The sequence below is a fragment of the Chiloscyllium plagiosum genome, unplaced genomic scaffold, assembly GCF_037043375.1.
Source record: "Chiloscyllium plagiosum isolate Xiang-an unplaced genomic scaffold, Cpla_swu_hap1 HiC_scaffold_14, whole genome shotgun sequence".
Taxonomy (NCBI): Eukaryota; Metazoa; Chordata; class Chondrichthyes; order Orectolobiformes; family Hemiscylliidae; genus Chiloscyllium; species Chiloscyllium plagiosum.
Genome location: NW_028270152.1, coordinates 124746702 through 124765232, shown reverse-complemented (window position 1 = coordinate 124765232; position 18531 = coordinate 124746702).

The following is an 18531-nucleotide window of genomic DNA, read 5'->3' as shown; positions in this document are numbered from 1 at the left end:
TGCGATTCAGAATTCCAGGAAAAGAAATGAAGCCATCTTTTCATTCTGATGTTTCATTTCGTTTTTCTGAAAAGGGTGCGGGTGTTATGCAGCTGAACGCATGTCTGGTCACTTTAAGACAGAACTGATTTTGCTGAATATAATGTACAGCCAGAGCTGTCAGCTAATGGTAAGGCTTTTCCAAATGTAACAATTGGCTGGCAAATGGATACCTGAGTTTTGCTTGCTGTTTTAAATAATGCCCAGGATACCAGAATACAATGGAATTTGAATATCATTATCCTGACACGTAGAAATAATTAAATTATGAGAATTTAATGTGTCGTGAATAGTATATGCACCTGGCATTTTGAACACCAGAAGGAGAGTAACAGCCAATGAACAGCAGAGCAACTGCTGTAGAGCTGGAGAGGTAACTAGTCACCTAAAACACTCTCTAAGATACCTTTTCCATGTAAAACCTAGTTGCAGTTAAAAACAAAAGAAGATGACCCATGGATATCAGCAGCTGGAAGAGTGAAGACAGTGGAAGAGACAGAGACTGTGTGGTCTTGAGATTAATTGAATGTAATATCTCATATGTGGGTTATAGGAACAGCATTGTTCTCGAGTTGGAGTCAGATAGACATCAGTTCAGAAAAGGGGGTCTTGTATTTGTGAATAGTTGTTGTTAATGATGACTATTAAAGTTAAGAAACTAAATTGTTATTTTTCTTAAATAGTGGCATGTTGGAGTTTTGTCATTCATATTTTAGCAAATTACGCGGCAAAGTGAGCTTTTCTGGGTGTTTGCTTTAATTAACAGAGGGATTCGACCTCCACGTCATAAATGTCCATTCATGTTAACCCCATTTCCTTGCACTTGGTCCATATCCTTCGAGTCCTTTCCTATCCATATATTTGTCCGAATGCCTTTTAAATGTTGTTAATGTACCTCCCTCAAACGCATCTGCTAGCAGCTCTTTACATGTACGTACCAGCCTCGATGTAAAACGTTGCCCTACAAGTTCCCTTTTCTCCTTCCATCTAACCTTAAACTGATGCCCTCTTGTCCTTGATTCTCCAAACCTTGGAAAAAGCATTCACTAAGAGCATTCACCATATCCATGCCCCACATGATCTTATATATCTATTAGTTCCCCATTCAGTCTCCTCTGCTCTCAAGCAGAAGTCCGAGAATGCCCAAATTCTCCTTTTAACTCAGACCATTGGGTTGTGGCAACATCCTTGTAAATTTCTTCTGCATTCTTTCTAGTTTAATAACATCCTTCCTCCAACAAACTGTCAAAAACTGAACACAATACTTCAAGTGCGGCCTCGCCAATGTCTTGTATATTGCAACATAACTTCCCAACTTCTATACGCAATGACCTGACTGATGAAGGCCAGTGTGCCAAACGCTTTTGTCTAACTGTGACTCCACTTTCAGAGAACTGTGAACGCGAACTTCAAAATCTCTTTGTCCACTACCCCCCTTAAGGCCCTATCATTCACCATGAAACATCTACGTGATTTGACTTTCAAAAATGGCAGACCTCACACCTATCTATGTTTTATTCCATTTGCCAGTTCTGGACCCACTTCCCCAGTTGATTAGGGTATTTCTGCATTTTATGTTTACCTTCTTCACTATCCACGATACTGAATATTTTAGTGTAATCTGCAAATGTAATCACCGTGCTTGTAACAATCATTGATAAGAGATAACAAACAGTAATAGGCCCAGCACTAAGCCCTGAGATTCTCCACTAGTTAACTAATATCCTTCAGGTAAGGAAAGTTCCATCCTTACCTGGTCTGGCCACCATGTGACTCCAGGCCCATAACGATGTGCTTGACCGTTATCTTCCCCGTGCGCAATTAAGATAGGCAATAAATGCTGCCTATCCAGCAATGCCATCATCCAGAAAATGAATAAAAAAAAGTTACAGGCCTCCAGTCCTACAAGCATCCTTCCACTATTAACCTTTCCTTCCTAACATCATGCCAATTGTGTACATCATGTTGTTCACAATCCCCAACAGCAGCCACAATACCTTCATTCTGAAACAGGTAGCTATTCCCATCAGCTTCTGCATTCCACAGTGAACACCATGCTGTCTTCTCGGAGATGAAAGATGCCTTGTTCAGATTTCACACAAAGCATTTCACTTCCCTCTTCACGGCGAAAAAAACATGTTAAAGTCCCACGCGTGTATCATGAGCAACGGAGCCACCTGGAACAACATGGAGCAGACTGTCTGTGCAGCCTCTGCTCCACTTGGTCATCATGTTAGAGCATCAATTAGGAGACAGTGAGGACTGCCCATGCTGGAGATCAGAGTCGGGAGTGTGGTGCTGGAAAAGCACAGTAGGTCAGGCAGCATCCCGGGGGCAGGATAATTGCTGTTTCGGGCATAAGCTTTTCATCAAGAATCAGATTGATTACCTCCTTCTGTCTTTGTGTAAGAGCATTGAGGGGCTGAACGGTCTCCTCCTGCAATCCCTCTGTAAGTGACGCATGGAGCAGAATGGCCTCCTCCTGTTCCCGTGAAAGTGACTCAAAGGGCAGAGGGGCCTTCTCCTGTTCCTGTGTTAGTGACTTAATGAGCTGAATGGCCTCCTCCTGTTCCTGTGTAAGTGACTGAATGGGATGAATGACCTCCTCCTGTTCTTGTGTAAGTAACACAAGGGGCTGAATGGCCTCCTTGTGTTACTGTGTAAGAGACTCCAGGGGTTGAGTGGCCTCCTCCTGATCCTGTGTTAGAGACTCCAAGAGCTGAATAGCTTCCTACTGTCCCTGTGTGAGAGACTCCAGGCGCTGAATGGTCTCCTCCTGTTCCTGTGTAATTGACGCAAGGGGCTGAATGGCTTCTTCTCATCCAATTGGACAGGGGCAAGGGCCTGACTGGTTACCGTGGTTCCTGATTAACAGCTCGATGTGCCAACTAGTGTGACGATGCTGCAGCTTTAAGATGTTCTTTTGTCTTCGTTTCTTTTAAGAGAGAGATTGAACGATCGTTATCAAGCTAGGTTTATTTTAATGCAGCCTGAATGGGTGTGGCCAGCTAACACAGATTAGGATCTCTGGGTTTTTGTTTCCCAGTAACGTCAGAAACAATTGAGGACTCCGCAGAGTGAAAAGCTTCACTGACTACCCCCTGGCTGCTACTCTGTCTGACAATTATTTTTACTGTATGCTGCTTTATTGTTTCCCTCCTGGAGAACTGTATGTGAGAATTTGCTTTTTGTGCTAAGTGATTGTGTTTATGGGATCTAACTATATTGGTACTGTTAGTTAGTAATAGGACTATATCTACTATTCTGTTAAGTTTTTGAATCGTGTTGTTATTCTAATTTCCTTTTCTTTGATTTTATTTTAATGATAGTGACAAATAAACTGTTTTGCTTATCATCGAGTAGTTTCACCAATCACATTACATCTGACCCAGTTGTTATATTTGCCTTTAGAATAACATAATGCTTGGATTTAAAATACCACATCAAAATATTTTTAAGGGACTCTGACCTGGTCCATAACACTGGACTCCTTGCTTCCTGTGTAATAGGCAGGAGGGTCTGAATGGGGTATCCCTCTTCTTGTTCAGTAGTTCCAATGGACTGAATGGCTTCCTCATATTCCTGTGAGCTTGAGATGCTGAATGAGTTCCTCCAGTCCCTGTGGGATTAAGCAGCATCTCGCAGTACTGTTACGTGAATGCTAGATATACTTTCACAGTATATTGTCCAGGTCGTGCTGCACATGGGCACAGACTGCTTCAGGAGCTGTCGGGGGGACACAATGCTGGGAACATTAAATAATCTTCAAGAAACATCCCCTCTTCTGACCATATGATGGGGAAATGAGATCGATGAAGCAGCTGAAGATGTTTGTGAAGAGGAAACTAACCTAAGGAGCTCCCACAGAGATGTCCCGTGACTGAGAAATTGGACATCCACACATCACAAACACCTTCCATTTTTTGTGATTAACTCCAACCAGTGCGGAGTTTATGCTGATTCCCAAACAAATTCAATTGTGTTTAACTCCTTGACGTCATCCTCAGTCAAGCACTGCCTTGATATCTGGCCCAGTCACTGTTTTCTGAAACTTTGTGTTCACATCATATGTTCATAGCAATAGGTCATGGTAGAGGAGCAGGAGGTACTTACTTCAAACAGAGTGTATTGAATGTCAGCAATTCGCTTTTCCATCATGTTAGGAGAGCTAGATGACAAAATATTTAAAGAAGGGGTAGATGGATTTGACCTGACAGGGAGTTAAGGGCTATGAAGATTTGGACATTGAGGAGGATTTCAGACCAAGAGCAGATCAGCCATGATCTTAGTGAAGGGCAAGGCAGGCTTGAGGGCGATGAACGCCCTGCCCTTGTTTCTGATGTTCTCACATTCTGTTATTGGAAGGTTCGTGAGTGTTATTTTCCTGGAAGGGCAGTTAATGGATGTTGCAGTCAGCGATGTGAGCCATCTTTGGGTGAGGTATGGGGACTGTATTCACAATTAATCTGGGTCTACAACATGACCAACAAATGAAGCACAATTTGCAGAGAGGGGAAGCTCTGTAAAGAGAGATGAGGGGCTTCTTTCATACCCAGCTTGGGTTTTCAAATTACATTTCCCAAATCACCTCAAACCGTGTGTGAAAATACTGAGGGTCTGAATGGTCTTCCCTGTTTCTGTACACCAGGTGATAACAGTAAGTGGTCTCTAACTGTTCCTGTCTAGCAGGTTTGACGGGCTAAATGGAACACAGGAACATGGGACTGAGGAACAGGCGTGGGTCATTAGATACTTTGACCCTTCTCCAGCAGGCACTAAGATTGCAGCTGATTCGGTTGTGGTACCAGCCCCACTTTCATGTCTGCGTCCCATTATCCATGACACAATTCCCTGTCAAGTGTTTAACGAACTCAGCATTGAATCAACGTGGACATAAAGGCACAGTAAACTTCCAGTGAAGAGAATTTTGACTTGAAAGGTCGTTTCAGGATTTCTCCTCATCCCTCTTATAGGCTCAGAGTGTCATACAGCACGGAAACAGACCCGGTAGTCCAACCTGTTCACTCGGACCAGATAACCAAATCTGATCTAATCCCATATTTCAGCATGTGGCCAGTATCCCTCGTCTTTCAGACACTTTTAAAATGTGCAATTATACCGCCTTCACCACTTCCTCTGCCAGCACTTTCTGTACACACATCACTCTCTGCATGAAACATTTGCCCCTAAGGTCCCTTCGAAATTATTCCCCTCTTGCCTTCAACCTATGCCCTCTTGTTTTGGACTCATTATCCTGGGAAACAGACTGTGAATATTCATGCACACTTTTATTTCAGCTTGCACACATTGCTGTGATGAGAAACAATGAGGGAGAGAGAGTGTAGTATAGGCCACTCCGTCTCGGGCAGATCATGTTTTATTCCTCCCTGAGTTGAGTCACACAATAATATCATCCTCACCCAAACTGGACCATGTGACGTATCATTAAACATTGTCCAAACTACGACTACATTACAGTCCCTGCTCCATGGAGGTACATCGCTGCTGCTTTCTCTTAGCAGAAAATAATCAATTTGAAATGTGTTTATATGTGCCTGCGTCATTTAAAACGTTTAAATGTTTATGTATTCAGAGTACCTGTGTGAAAATGAAGGCATCATAATTTTTAACAAATGCAGAATTTGCTGCAAAAACTCAGCAGATCTGTCAGCATCCAGATGCCTTTCAACTGTTGCAATTGTACCAACCTTCACCACTTCCTCTGATCACTCATTCCTCTGCATGAAATGGTGCCGCTTCGACCTCTTCCAAACCTTTCCCCCCTCACTTTCAACCAATGGCCTCTACGTTTAGACGCCCCTACCCTGTGAAGAAACCTTGACTACTCACCCTGTCCATGGCTGTTATGAATTTATAAACCTCTACTGCTGCGAAATGTGATTTCAACCAACACGAATGGCTGTGCTCTCAGTCTTCCCTGGGCCTAAATTCTGAAAGTCAATACTGACACCTCTTCCTTCTCCATTAAGACACAATTGTAACCCAATTTTCATCAGTTTGTCTAGATGTATTATGAAACAGCTCTGTGGGATTTGTACCTGATACTTTGTACCCGGAGATACGGACACAAGCACCATTCAGCAGTAGTCCCTAAAGCTGCAACATTATTCTCCTATGTGTTTGTTCATCAGCCTGTTCTGACATGCAGTGACACACCTCCACAACAGGCAGGACCTGAATCAAGACCGTTTGGTCCAGAGCCAGGGACAACTCCACAGAAGTTTGGATTTGGAATCAAATCCAGGAATGTGGCTTAGAGGCACGGGTACTTTCTACCACAAGATCTAAACTATGCCCAGGCTTTGGATCACATTTTAAATGTCAGTTTTCAGCTCGGTATGGATTTCAAAAAATCTCGTTAACACAACTGGACTACACAAAATGTTTTTCATTGTTCAACAAATGCAAGGTATTTCACTCAATTGTCAGATGTTGAGTACACGTACTGTGCCATCGAGATAAATCATAAACATCATTAACTGCCATTATCTGCAGTCTGCAATATTAGGGAAATTAATCCTGCAGACATACTCGAAGGGTCTCGAATAGATATTTATTACTAAACACCAAAAACAAAGAAAGAGCATAATTTCTGGCCCCAAAGCACCGTATTACCCACCAATAACGTGTGTGACAACCCTCTTCGTAAAACCATGAAATGATACCAAGCCGCTGATTACTGTCCAGCCTCACCTCCCCACTGATTATGTCTGCAATCTGTCCCTTCTCCCACTAACCGCACAGGAGAAACCAAGCTCAGGGTCTTTGGAAAATCAAGGTCGGAGTGTGCAGGCATCCTGGAGAGGTTGAGCATTTTAAAATTGAATGGCGAGGGTGAGGAGGCAGTTATATTACACACTGGGCTAAGGGGTGGCAGATGGAGTTTACTTTGGATTAATGTGAGGTATTGGATTTGGTAAACCAAAAAAGAGTAGGATCTATACAATTAAAAGTAGAGTACTTGGCAGTGTTGGAGAACCGAGACCTAGGCCGTCTGGTATGGTTCATTAAAATTTGCATGACATATGGATAGTGTGGTGAAGGTGGTTAACACACTTGTCTTCATAAATCAGACCTTTGAATATCGAAATTTGGACGTCAATGTTGGGGCTGTACAGGACATTGGTGAGGTCTCTTCTGGAATACTGTGTCCAGTCTAATCATTCTGCCAGCTCATTATATATGCACACCACCCTCTGGGTGAAAACGCTGCTCCTGAGGTCGCATGTAAAGTTTTAACCATTCACTTTAAATCTAAGTCCTCTTGTTTTGGCCTGACCTACCCTTAGAAAATACCTTGACTATTCACTTTGATATTATTGACCTTGACATTATTAAGCTGGAGATGGTTCAGAAGAAATTAACCTGTATGTTGCTGGGAATGGAGGGACTGAGCTATAAGGAGAGGCTTGGTAGGCTGGAACTTTTTTCACTGGAGAGTATGAGATTGAGGGGTTGACATTACACATATCTATAAAATAATGAGGGGTACACAAAAGCTGAAGAGCCGATGTTTTTTCCTTCGAGTTGGCGATTCAAAACTGAGGGATATTTTATGTCAGAGGAGAAAGGTTTACGAAAGTCACGAGAGGTAATTATTTTAGACAGAAGCTGGCTTGCGTGTGGAATGAACTTCCAGAGGAAGTGGTGGAAGTTTTTGCAGTTACAACGTTTAAAAGACGTTTAGATCAGTACATGGATTAAAAAAAAACAATTTGGATGGTGCTGTGTGCAACTGCCCTCTCCCTCCCCCTCTCTGAACGAATCCCTGTTGTTTTTCACCCTCTGCCAATGCCGGTGCAGTGGCGTGGGGAAGCCAGGAGAGGGGGGCATTGCATCACTTTAGGCACCCCAGAGACTGCCAGACCTGCCCCACAGAACGACACACAGATACATACACGGGAATGGTTAGGACCCGTCGTGAAGCTCATCTGGTAACTTAAATGAAACATAAAGAAGTGCTCAATTCGCCTCGTAAACTGGTAAAATATGAGGGACAGAGAACTCCCAAATTCCACTGTTTAAATAAAAACTTTTTTTATTTTTTCACTCTGAAAGTGAATATTTTACGTCAACTATTCACAACTCTGAGACACTCTTTCTCTGAAACGCTTATTACCCCACTCCAACTCTATAACGATATACGCTTTCAATAAGACACTTTTTAACACCACATCAATGTAATTTTAAAAAAACGCAGCAGCTGTTGTTTTTGTGTCTTCTTCCGGCTGTAGATCTCCCTGGGTCATTTTCTTTCTCTTTACTGCGGATATGTTTCATATGAAAAGGTACCTTTGATAGAGAATGATTCATTATGGCTTGGATCTGTGTTGATGGCATTTGCTCTGTCTGCAATATTCAAAATGCCTGCATTTTTAAATATCCACAACAGCAGATTATCTCATTGGTTTGATTTTTGAAAAGCAATAAATTCAAACTTGGTTTGATTTTGGTATGCTGGGGTAAAATTTACACTAATTCGTAAAATTCGAGTTGTTGTCCAAACAGCAACCAACTCAGGGATGTATTTCACAGACAAATGTGACATATTTTCAGTTGCCCTTGACTGCCTGGGTCTGCCATCCTCTCATAAACACAGGCACTTGTAAGCTCTGAGTTCAGAACAGCATTCATTCGCTCTTAAAGGGACAGTACACACTTTCAACTTCATCACATTAATACAATGTTGTCAATGAAAATAAGCAGAGCCTATCCGGATTTCTATTGCTTCATGGTTTGTCATTTTACATTCCCTTTGTTTGGTGTGTGTCAGGAGTTTTGTTGCTCTGTTGACAAAATCTCATTATTCGACTCCATCCGTGGGAAAAAACAGTGTTTCACATGCTCACACTCATGCATGTGGCAGGATTTCAGTTGTTTCTTGAGGACTGTGACATTATGACAATATCAATGCTTGTAAATGGCACCAAACCTGGAAGAACTGTGAAGTCTATGGAGGACAGGGTGGAACGCTAACAGGACAATGACGCGTTGGTGTAAGTTTCTGACAGATGGGGATCAATGCGGAAAAATGTGAGGTGATGCAATTTGGTAGGAAGGACATTGAAAAACAGTTTAAAACTGGCTGTACCGTTATAAAGGGGCTGCAGGAGAAACGAGTCCTGGGTGTATATGAGTACAGATTATTGAAGATGTAAGGACAAGTGGGGAGAGCAGTAACTATCACAGATTAGTTTCAGTATCTGAGCTGTTTACAGGAGGAGGTGTAGGAGGGAGTCTAGGTGTTCCCTTCCTGGGAGGTGGTGGTGACGATGTGTTATGAGCCCACCCTCCTGCCCACCGAGACCGTGGGGATTCCATTTGTACCAGCTCAACACAAAAGGGAGATGGCATCAGGGCCACGGCTTCTAAGTCGTGTCGGGGAAACAATACTGCCTGTGGGTTAAAAATGAGAATTGCACTTCACTGAACATTGCGCCTTACTCGGTCGGTGGGACGTGGATGTTTCAGAATCTCCACACGACGTTTCTCAGCCCTCTCCGGCTCCAACCAGGGTCCTCCTCACATGGCGGGGGAAGTAGGGGAGGGAACGGATATCGGGCACTCCACCACCCGGCTTGGACCTTTCTGTCCTATTCCAAACTGTTTCTCCTGGAATGGGAGGAACGGAGGTTGGGAGTGGGTGGCCCTGCTGTAGGTGGGGGACAGGGTCATGGTGAGGTGTCCGGAGAGAGTCAGTCCACAGTGTTGCATCCATGCAGTATTATATCCATGCAGTGTTATTAATGTGGGGAAATGGAGGGAGGGAGAGAGGAAGTGGGAGAGGGAGAGACTTGTTCGGGGGTTGATGCTATAACAGATATACAGTGAGTGTGAGGGAGCAGAGAGAATATGGTGACACTTATCCTGACAGAGCGGGGGAGGTTATTGATGCTTGTCCTGTATTGCTGGACACTTCTTCAGACCGCAGATACTGCACTGAGCTGGATGCTGAGCTCAGACCATGCACTGTGGGTCTGATGGTGTGGCCCCCGCTGAGAAATGAAAGGCCCCACTCTATACTAGCCCATCTACTAGGACCTCCGTGCTCCTGTCGACAAACCGTGGTGCAATTGCCCCTTATCCACCATGCTCGGGGTAAACTGTGCAGAGCAGCTCCAAACTGAGAAAGCTCAACCGTGTGCCCATTGGCCTTTTAATGATGGCACCAATGCCAGGGATCACGGAATATCCAGGGACATTCGGGTGATGTTGAGTACCTCCAGCCATGATTGGTGGGAGAATCGGGCTGGTATTGAATGAGGGGCACCATGGGGTGGGGTGGATAGTTAATGAGGTGAGTTCGATACGATAGCACCAGGAAACTAGCTCGGCCTTGTGCGGACAATCCCTGTCACACTAAAGGAAAATCAAACAAAGATAAATTATTGTTAGCATCTGCCCAATGAGTCATAGATTCTGTTGAAACTAATTCCAGTTATAAAGATGCAGAACACATGCACATCTGATTGCACACCAAAATCCCTTTTCCCCATCTTACGTGGGAAGACTGGCTCATGTTACAGGATGATATCGAAGTGTCTACATTTCAGCATTCTGAAGCATGAGAACACATCCTTCTATGACACTGTCTCTCAGTCTCCCCCTCTCTGTCTATACCCCAAACCCCTCTCATGTGGTGATATTTAAACTGAATCCCCTGCCATCTCTCTCTGGCAGTGACGTTAAAATCCACAGCACCCACTTGTCATGGCACAATATAGATATGGATCTGTAAATGGGTGTGAGCTGTACGTCCTGTCACTTCCAGCATGGGCTGCAAGTTACCCCACGCTGGGCAAGGATCTAACACAGTGTTACTGATCAATGCACTGGGGTGGGGTACACAGTCCTACATGCTGGGAGGGTAACTGCTACTGCTTTACAGATTAATTCACGGGAGATGACTGCACAGTTCGCTGTGCTGGTCAGACTATCTGGTTGAGGTTTATAGATAATGCAATGATGTGGCTTGTGTAGCTCCTTATGCTGGATGGATATTTGTTTCAGGTTCACACATTAGTGCTCTGCTGTGGTCTGCACAGCTTCTCGTGCTGGACAGATATCTAATCCGGGTTAAAAGATCAATGCACTTCTGTGGTCTGCACTTCTCCGGTGATGTACAGATATCTACTCTGGGTTTATAGGTCACTGCACTGCTGTGGTCTGCACAGATCACCGCGCTGGACAGATATATGGTCTGGGTTTACAGATCTGATCTGTGCAGTGTTCCACTCTGGACAGATTGCTGGGTTGTACTGAGCAGTACACAAGCCTGGTCTACACAGTGTTCCACGGTGAACAGATATGTCCTCTGGATTTATGGTGTCTGGGCCGGTTATGTGAGGTGGATTGAGAATGTGGTAAATGGAACCATTTCAGCTGATCTGACAATGCCTTTAGTTCCCATTCCTGTGCTTGGACCCTCCGTCTATCACCCCATTAATGTTACTGTGTGCTCTGGCAGAGTACATCATGTTGGTGGGGTGGAGAGGGGGGAAAGGTGATGGACAGGTCAAGGAGTTCCCCGGAAATTTCTGTCTGAAACATTCAATAACCGACTTTCCCCGGAACGTTCTGTCCCTGACATTCTATAACTGCCATTCCACTGAACGTTCTGTCCCTGACATTCTATAACTGCCATTCCACTCTACGTTCTGTCCCTGACATTCTATAACTGACATTCCCCAGAACGTTCTGTCCCAAACTTTCCATAACTGCCATTCCTCGGAACGTTCTGTCCCTGACATTCTATAACTGACATTCCCCAGAACGTTCTGTCCCAAACTTTCCATAACTGCCATTCCTCGGAACGTTCTGTCCCTGACATTCTATAACTGCCATTCCTCGGAACGTTCTGTCCCTGACATTCAATAACTGCCATTCCCCGGAACGTTCTGTCCCTGACTTTGTTTGTGAACGGCCAGACGTCAGTGAATTGAACAAACGATAAGATCCCGAGGGAAGAGATCCCGTTCCAGGGAGAAGGAGACACTGTCCCGAAGGCCCCTCAGGCAGTTAAAGGGGGGAATACGTTTACCTGTGTTTACATTTCTTCACGACACAGGATCGACCACAATTTAGACAAAATACAGAAATTCCCAAACTCCGTTTATCTTCAGGAAACTGGGAGAGAATCCTTCAGGAAAGCAACGTTTCCACCCTCCGTATTAGGAACTGGGAAGGAGTGACCTGTGTCTGGTCTCGAGTGATTGAGTGTGTGGGAATCTTCTCGAAACTATCTGTCCTTATGGATGTGTCTCTGTGTGTTTGGGGAGAGAGGGAGGCTTCCTTGCGGTTTACGTCGCATTTTTGTCATTAATTCTGACCTGCCCATTTGTTTTTCCTGCTCCAATTGTTTTAATAAATCCCTGAATACAGGGGCACATTTGAAAATCTCACTGGGTCCCCAATAAAACGGGTCCCTTTGCCTCCAGGCTGATGGATAATGGGTTTGTTTTCCTTCCTCACAGTTAACGTAGTGACCATCTACGTCCTGCTTTATAAAGATTGTGGATTGTCTCCATGTGTCAGACGTTACCTGGGGGCCATGGCAGCGGCGGATCTCCTGGTTATTATCCTCGACCTGATCCTGAGACACATTCCCATTGTTTATCGGAAACAGTTTTATTTCCTGAGGGACTCCGTCCCCGTGTGTAATATCCACGCCGTCCTGCTTTATGCAGCCACTGACTGCTCTGTCTGGTTCACTGTCACTTTCACCTTTGATCGGTTTGTGGCCATTTGTTGCCAGAAGCTGAAAAGTAAATATTGCAGTGAGAAGAGGGCGGCTGTGGTTCTGGGAGCAGTGACTGTGCTGAGCTGTTTAAAGAACATTTCCTGGTATTTTATGCTCACGGCTCGGTATTGGCTGGAGAACCGCCCCTGGTTTTGTTTTGTAACAGTCGCTGTTCAATTCTCCAGTGTCTGGGTCACGATAGAGTTCCTCCACCACATTCTAACCCCGTGTGTCCCATTTCTCCTGATTCTGCTGCTCAATGTTCTCACCGTCAGACACATTTTAGTGACCAGCAGAGCCCGCAGGAGACTCCGCGCTCACACCAATGGGGACGCTCAGTCTGACACAGAAATGAGAAACCGAAAAAAATCCATCATTTTACTGTTTGTGATCTCGGCCAATTTCATCCTGTTATGGTCAATGTTAATGCTGTATTCTATATGGTACCGGATGTTGTATATTGGGTATCAGACTGCGTATCTCAATGACTTTGTGCGGGAATTGGGCTTCATGCTGCAGCTCCTCAGTTGCTGCACAAACACCGCGATTTATGCCGTGACCCAGACTAAGTTCAGGCAGCAGCTGAAGAATGTGCTGAAATATCCCTTCACCCAAATCCATCCATCCATCAAATTCCCTCATTAATCAATCCATCCGGGATTTTCTCATTTCAGTTCAGTGTTTCAGCGATGGAGCAGCCTGTCGCTATGGTAACAGACTGAGGATAGCGATGGTTTGTCCATCCTTATCCCACATGGGAGTGACAGGGAAACATTTCAATGTTTCTCACAACTAAGGGGCCAGTGAGATAAGGCACCATCCCACTGACTGTATCCATCACTTCCATTTGTAAACAATAAAAATGTTCATTAAAGCATGCCGAGCAGCAGAGTGACCGATGTTGTTGTGTGTCTTTGTGTTGGAGAAGCTGAGCTGGAGAGAGAAAGACTCAGCCCCAACTCCTGGTTCTCAGAGACGGGGAGGGCACCGCGCCCTGAGCTCAGGAGCTGGGTTTAACTCCCTCTGTTCTTACTTTCCCTTCTGGATCTCCCACTCCAACTTGGCTCTCAGCAGAATTCAACTTGCTCCCTTTGTCACTCTCCCTCCATATATCCCTCCCACTCTCACACTGCACTGCTATTTCTCTCTCATTTTCCCATTTACACACTCAATTCCACTGTCGTTCCCTTCCCCAATCCCATTCACACTCTCTCCATCTTGCGATCATAACCTCCCAATGTTACTGTCTTCCTCGAATCCTTCAGTGCTGGGGGAACAGAAGAGTGCTGTCGATCTTCAGGCCGATGTTAGGGAACAGAGATTGTGACGGGATGTCAGGTCATTGACAGGGCAACTGTATGGAGCTTGGGCGAAACGCCATTGCTCGGGGACATAGTGGGTGTGAGAACACGAGCCGTTATTAGGGGGTAACAGGTGGAGTGGCACCGTAGGCTGTGGTTGAGACACAGGATATCAAAAACATAACACATTGTGTGGGTCTGTGTGTGAGGCTGGTGGAGATTGTGGGGGTGAGCGTGAGAGTGAGAAGGGTGTAGGACAGTTTGTGTGATTGTACTGGAGCTTGTGGGTGTGAGCGTGACGGTGGGGGCGGTGTGGGGCAGTGTGTGTGATAGTGGAGGAGTGTGTGTGTGTGTGTGAGCGTGTCGGTGTGGGTGAAGAGGGCCATATGTGTGATGGTTTTGGAGTAAGTGGGTGTGAGCGTTAAAGTGAGGGGGATGTGGGGCAGTGTGTGTGATGGTGGTGGAGTGTGTGGGGGTGAGCGTGACAGTGAGCGTGTTGTGTTGCAGTGTGTGTGATGGTGGGGGAGAGAGTGTGGGTTAGCATGACGGTGCGTGTGTTGTGTGGCAGTGTGTGTGAGAATGGTTCATTATGTGGGTGTGAATGTGAGGTTAGGGAGGTGTGGTGTAGTGTGTGTGATGGTGGTGGAGTGTGGGAGTGACAGTGACGGTGGGGATCATGTGGGGCAGACTGTGTGAGGGTAGTGGAGTGTGTGGGGGTGACGTTGACGGTGAGGGTGGTGTGGGGCACTGTGTGCGAGGATTGTTCATTGTGTGGGGTTGGGCATGATGGTGGGGGAGGTGTGGCCAGTGTGTGTGATGGTGGTGGAGTGTGTGTGGGTGGGCCTGAAGGTGAGGGTGGTGTGGGGCAGTGTGTGTGAGGATAGTTCATTGTGTGGGGTTGAGTGTGATGGTGGGGTGGTGTGGGGCAGAGTGAGTGATGGTGGTGGACTGTGTGGGGGTGAGTGTAACGGTGGGGTTGCTGTGGGGCAGTGTGTGTAATGGTGATGAAGTTTGTGGGGTGAGCTTGACGATGAGGGTGGTGTCGGGCAGTGTGTGTGAAGGTGGAGGACTGGGTGGGGGTGACCGTGATGGTGAGGGTTGTGTGGGGCCGTGTGTGTACGTGTGGTTCATTGTGTGGGGATGAGTGTGATTGTGAGGGTGGTATGGGGCACAGTGCATGTGATGGTGGTGGAGTCTGTGGTGTTGAGCATGACATTGAGGGTAGTGTGGGGCACTGTGTGTGAGAGTGCAGGAGTGCGTGAGAGCGTGAGCGTGATGTTGAGGGTGGTGTCGCGTAGTGTGTGTAATGGTGGTGGAGTTTGTGGGGGCGAGCGTGACTTTGGGTGTGCTGTGGGGCTGTGTTTGTGATGGTGGTGGAGTGCGTGGGGGTGAGCGTGATGATGAGGGTGGTGTGGGGCACAGTGCGTGTGATGGTGGTGGAGTGTGTGGGGGTGAACGTGACGGTGGGGGTTGTGTGGAGCAGTGTGCGATATGGTGGTAGAGTGTGTGGGGGTGAGCGTGACGGTGGCGTGGGGCAGTGTGTGTGATGGTGGTGGAGTGTGTGGGGGTGAGCGTGATGGTGAGAGTGGTGTAGGGCAGAGTGTCTGATGGTTGTGGAGTGTGTGAGGGTGAACGTAACGGTGGGGGTGGGGTGGGGTGGGGCTGTGTGTGTGATGGTGGCAGAGAGTGTGGGGAAGAGCGTGAGGGTGAGGGTGGTGTGTGGCAGTGCGTGTGAGGGTGATGCATTGTGTGGAGGTGAACGTGATGGTGAGGGTGGTGTGGGGCAGTGTGTGTGAGAGTGGTGGGAGTGTGTGGCGGTGATCGTGATGGTGGGGGTGGTGTGGGGCAGAGCGTGTGATGGTGGTGGTGTGTGTGGGTGTGCGTGACGGTGAGGGTGGTGTCGAGCAGTGTGTGTGATGGTGCTGGATAGTGTGCGCGAGTGAGCGTGACTTTGGGGGGTGTGGGGCAGTGTGTGTAATGGTGGTGGAGTGTGTGGGGGTGAGAGTGACGGTGGGGGTGGTGTGGGGCAGGGTGTGTGTGGGTGGTGGAGAATGTTGGGGTGCGTGTGACAGTGAGGGTGGTGTGGAGCAGTGTGGTTGAGGGTAGTGGAGTGTGTGCGAGTTTGTCTGATGATGGGGTTGGTGTGGAGTCGTGTGTGTGATGGTGGTAGAGTGCGTGGGGGTGAGCATGACGGTGGAGGTGATGTGGGGCAGTGTGTGGGATGGTGGTGGAGTGTGTGGAGTTGAGCGTGACAGTGGGGGTGGTGTGGGGCAGAGTGTGTGATGGTGGTGGAATGTGTGGGTGTGAGCATGACGGTGGGGGTAGTGTGGGCCGGTGTGTGTGAGGGTGGTGGTGTGTAGTTCGGTAAGCGTGACGGTGGGGGTGGTTTGGTGCAGTGTGTGTGATGGTGGTGGACCGTGTGGGGCTAAGCATGACTGTGGGGGTGGTGTGGGGCAGTGTGTGTGAGGGTGGTGCCGTGTGTGGGGTTAAGCGTGACGGTGGGAAAGGTGTGGGGAAGTGTGTGTGAGGATGGTGGAGTGTGTGGGAGTGTGCATGACGCTGAGGGTGGTGTGGGGCAGTGATTGTGGGTGGTGGATTATGTGGGTGTGAGCATGACACTGTGGTTGGTGTGGGGCAGTGTGTGTGATGGTGGTGGAGTGTGTTGGGGCGAATGTGATGTTGGGGGTGTTGTGGGGCAGTGTGTGTTGGTTACCGAGTGTTTGGGGGTGAGCATGTCGGTGAGGGTGGAATGGGGCAGTGTGTGTGAAGGTGGTGGGGTGGGTGGGTGTGAGCGTGATGGTTGGGGTGCTGTAGGGAAGTGTGTGTGATGGTGGAGGAGTGTTTGGGGGTGAGCGTGACGGTGTGGGTGGTGTGGGCAGTGTGTGTAATGGTCGTGGAGTGTGTGGGGGTGAGCGTGATGGTGTGGGTGGTGTGGGGCAGTGTGGGTGGGTGGTGGAGAGTGTGGGGAAGGGTATGAAGGTGGAGATGGTGTGGGACACTGTGAGGGACAGGCTGAGGTCAGTGTTGGACGGTGGGGAGGGTCAGGCCTGAGGAAGTGTGTGGATGGCGGTGAGAGTCAGGCTGTGCGCGATGTATGGATGGTAGTAAGTGAGCAAGACGGTGGGGGTGGTGTTGGGCAGTGTGGGTGATGGTGATGGAGTGAGTGTGAAGGGGTCAGGGTGACGGGGATCAGTGTGACTGTGATGGAGTGAATGTGAGGCGGTCAGGGTGACGGTGATGGATTTAGTGTGAGGCGGTCAGGGTGACGGTGATGGAGTGAGTGTGATGGGGTCAGTGTGACGGTGATTGAGTCAGTGAGAGAGGGTCAGGTGGACAGTGATGGAGTGAGTGTGAAGGGGTCAGTGTGACGGTCAAGGAGTGAGTGTGAGGGGTCAGGGTGACTGTGATGGAGTGAGTGTGGTGGGGTCAGGGTAATGGAGATGGAGTGAATGTGAGGGGGTCAGGGTGATTGAGGAGGAGTGAGTGTGAGGGGGTCAGCGTGATGGTGATGGTGTGAGTGTGAGGGGTTCAGGGTGACGCTGAGGGATTAAGTGTGAGAGGATCAGGGTGACAGTGATGGCGTCAGTGTGGGAGGGTCTGCCGACGGTGATGGAGTGAATGTGAATGTGAAGTGCTCAGGGTGAGGCTGACGGAGTGAGTGTGAGGGTGTCACGGTGATGGTGATGGAGTGAATGTCAGAGGATCAGTGTGACAGTGATGGAGTGCTTGTGAGTGGGTCAGGGTGGTGGTGACTGAGTGAGTGTGTGAGGGTCAGTGAGACGGTGATGGTGTGAGTGTGAGGGGCTCAGGGAGACAGTGATGGAGCGAAAGTGAGTTTGTCATGGAGACGGTTATTGAGGGAGTGTGCAGGGGTCAGGGTGACAGTGATGGAGTTAGTACGAGGAGTTCAGTGAGATGGTAATGGAGTCAGTGTGAGGTGGTCAGCGTGATGGTGATGGAATGAGTGGGAGGGGGTCTGGTTGACGTGGATGTAGTGGGTGTGAGTGGTTCAGTAAAACGGTGATGGAGTGAGTGTGAGGGAGTCAGGGTAACGGTGATGGTGAGTGTGAGGCGTTCAGGGTGATGGTGATGGAGTGAGTGTGATCCGGTAAGAGTGACGCCAATGGAGTGAGTGTGAGAGATTCAGGGTGACAGTGATGGAGTGAGTGTGAGGGGACAGTGTGAAGATGATGGGGTGAGTGTTAGGGAGTCAGTGTGACGGTAATGGAGTGAATGTGAGGGGACCAATGTGACGGTGATGGAGTGAATGTGACGGCTTCAGTGAGATGGTGATGGAGTGAGTGTGAGTTCCACATGGTGATGGTCATTGAGGGAGTGTGAGGGGGTCAGGGTGACGGTGATGGAATGAATGTGAGGGGATCATGGTGACGGTGATGGAGTGAATGTGAGGGGGTCAGGTTGACGGTGATG